The following is a 3,578-nucleotide window of genomic DNA, read 5'->3' on the forward strand; positions in this document are numbered from 1 at the left end:
TAAAATAAAAACCTTACTTCCCTTTTACCAACCCTCTCTTTACGCCATTACCCCTCCCCTCAACGCCCATGCCACCTCACCTTCCTCCCCCACCAGAAGAAAAACTTAACGTTGAGTCGCCACTTTGGAGAAGATGATGATTTAGAAGAAGAAGAAGAAGAAGAAGAAGAAGAAGAAGAAGAAGAAGAAGAAGAAGGAGGAGGAGGAGGAGGAGGAGGAGGAGGAGGAGGAGGAGGAGGAGGAGGAGGAGGAGGAGGAGGAGGAGAAGAAGAAGAAGGAGGAGGAGAAGAAGAAGAAGAAGAAGAAAACGTCAGAACAACGTAATTATCCTGAGCATGTTGAGGTTCCTGGTGCCAAGGGTGAGCTTGACATTGTGTATACTTTTAAACGGGTAACGGTGACCTAGAATGCAGACCAAACAATGCGGTAATTATTTATTTTCTCGCTTTTAGTTCCGTGGGAGGACTTCCGTATCGAGCGACAATTCTGAACTCTATAAGAATATTATACTCACTCATTGGCCATCAAAATCATTACAGAAGGCCTTTAAAGCCAATGTAGTTTGAAACTACCTACAAATGAGGACATTGCCGTGGTTTACGTATTCTTAACTCCAGCGCAAAGTTTTGAATATCCAGTCGGGGATGCATAGATTTTTGTCTAGATCTAGATCTAGATCTTAGAGCGCGGTCGGATTAAACGCGAGAAAGTAAAAATTTGCCAACAATGCTTCCTCCTTTGTAGAATCAACCACAGATGGCAGTATCTATCGTTTTCTCAATGAGCATAGATGAAAAGCATCTTTCGTTGGTGACAGAACATGATGAGTAAATGGAGTACGATTTTTTTAGGGGAGGGGGGTTCACAATGTTTTTGCAAGGAGTACGTGCCATGGGGAAAGGCTGAGCGTTATGCAGCGTTTTGAGTAAATAAGAGCTCAACTAACAAAGAAGAGTTGAATTTCTTACACCCAGTCACCGGATGTAAGGTGAGTACATGTTTTTCTGTTCAGTGGCGTCCAAAAGAAACTTGAAAATGTAATCACCCAATCATCGTGTTAAAGCCTTGCACTACCCACTCATGCAGTATGCCGATTTAAAGCTAAATAAATCCTGCCTCATCTGACACAATAATATTTCACGCATGTTCAGATAGGCTCGACGTAAAAGTGTGTTCACGTGTGTATTGAGGTTCATCAACGTTGGTGGAAGGGATATGTAGCCTATTGAATATCAGATGAAAAGAAAGTATTATTGTCTCTGCAATGAACAGCATCTTCTGAAATACATTTTCAAACATATTACTTACAAATACCATGCTGAATTTAGACTTAACATTGCATGTGCTCATTATAGTATGATTTTGCTTTTGTTTAGGAGCTATTGGTCTTCTTGTAGAGCACAAACCTTTTAGCACATGGCTGTGTAAGTTAGATGTTGGACGAATCATCTGTCACTGAGGAGTTGAGGCCATGAAACTGCCATTTTTGTGTGGTCTGGGACGGAATGAACAAAATCGTCCGCATGTGAATCTTTGGATGGCTTGTTTTAGTTGACTACATCGCACAAGTGTTGGAATGTCATGTCTTACCCTTATTTCCCTTATGGTGTCATTCAAGTAGACATCTCCACTCATGGCAAATCACTTTCTCATTGGGCCAATAATATCACGAGACAATTCTTGGAAAACTATACCATATCAAAATTGGAGTGGTCACCAGTAAATAGCCCGATATGAATCCTACAGGTATGTGAAATCCCCTGAAACAGCAGCTGAAGAAAATTGACGTTGCTTCCAATTCAGACCCCTCGTTTGCAACCCTCTGTGACATCTGGGATGAAATGACTAAAATTGTCCAAAATTTAGCAGAGTCGATGCCCCAGGGGTTCGTGCACTACACAAAACCAGTGGCTCCTATGCAAAATAACAATGAGCACACTTAATGTTCAGTCCAAGTTTTTGTGGTAATTGTGATTGCTTTGTTTTCTGTTTTGTATGAAATTGAAACTATCGACATTAACTATTGTTTATTGCAGCGAAAAACTAATTCTCCATTCATTGGATATGCAATGTATGTCCATTCTATCAAAATTGTTGGTCCCCAATACACGCGCGAAGACAACGTTTCTGTGATTTCACACAATTTTGCCAAGCCTGATTTTTTAAGGTCAGTTTTGAGTGACCATATCTCGAGCATCTGTTAACATAGATGAAATATTATTGTGTCAGATGATGCAGAATTTATTTAGTTTTAAATTGGTATGCTGTATGAGTGGGTAGTGCAAGGCTTTAACCCGATTAATTGGTGACTACATTATCAAGTTTCTTTTGGAACCCACAGTAAAATGCACGTGAGGGTGTGTTATACCCAGTTGTCGGTCAAAGGGATATAAATAGGTTGCTGTGAAAAGGGTTATTATGTAAAGCCCATGTTACTCTCAGCGATAAATCGTATTACATTCTTCGTATAGCAGAACTGTCAGATTTATTAAAGTCCATATTCTGCTTACACATTCCAATTTATAGTGTCCAATTCCCTTTCAATTGGGGGAGATTCCTTCTTCTTGCGCTGGATGACTCTTCGCAACAGTTTGCCTGCCATTCTATGTGTTGCTATTTAACAAAAGTAAAAAAGAGGCCCACGAAGTTGTTAGTTGCAAAATTCTAATAACACAAACTCTCCCTACGCCCTCTCTTAATAATTTGTTATTGTAGTTTCTGGACTTAATCGTCCACAGACATCCGAGGGATCTGTAGGCCTCTACATCTCAATAAAGAGAATAACAGTAACAGTCTCTTTCGACCAAGTCACCATACTGTACACTGTACCAGTGACTGTGCTGTAGTATATAGTAGATGTCTAGTGTGCAGTGTGTAGTCCTAACAGCTTTGACGTCAGATGCACTTACAACGCACTGGGTGACCTTGATACATCACTTTAGATTGAAAGTAGACAATTGAAAAACAAAGTTTGCTCCAGTTTTAAAATAAGACATCAAATCAGGTTCCACGTGAGCCACTTTGCTTATTTTGATACGCCGATTTCGAAAATGAAATCAGTTTTTAGCTGCGATAATTATTTTGAAAATTGTGCGCGCAAAGTTTAATCCCGCGCGGCGGCAAACTTCAAAGGAATCTTGCGTCACAGCCTCCCACTTGTCACTTCACACTGAGGGGAGGGGGGGTCTATTATACTGTTGTCTGTCCTCTTTATGATAGGAAAATACTACAAGATGCAATCTTGGTAGAATCTATATAAAATACTTCTTTTTGTGATCTTCTAAATCCAGCAAGAAAAACGGTCACCCGCGAGTTATTTTGTTAATTTGGACACGCTGGTTCCGAATTTGATATTATTTTTACGATTAGATATAGTTTTAAATGTTTATGGAAAAATCTTTTTGGTGGGCCGCGGGAGTATCGATACCATCACCGATACCATCATGACGAGGTATTCGCTTAGGGCAGTCGCTGTTCCCCGGACAAATTTTTTCCTGTTTTTAAAAATAGAGTCGCTGTTCCCCGGTGCTCCGACACACACACACACACACACACACACACACACACACACACACACA

The sequence above is a fragment of the Aplysia californica genome, unplaced genomic scaffold (genome assembly GCF_000002075.1).
Source record: "Aplysia californica isolate F4 #8 unplaced genomic scaffold, AplCal3.0 scaffold00141, whole genome shotgun sequence".
Taxonomy (NCBI): domain Eukaryota; kingdom Metazoa; phylum Mollusca; class Gastropoda; order Aplysiida; family Aplysiidae; genus Aplysia; species Aplysia californica.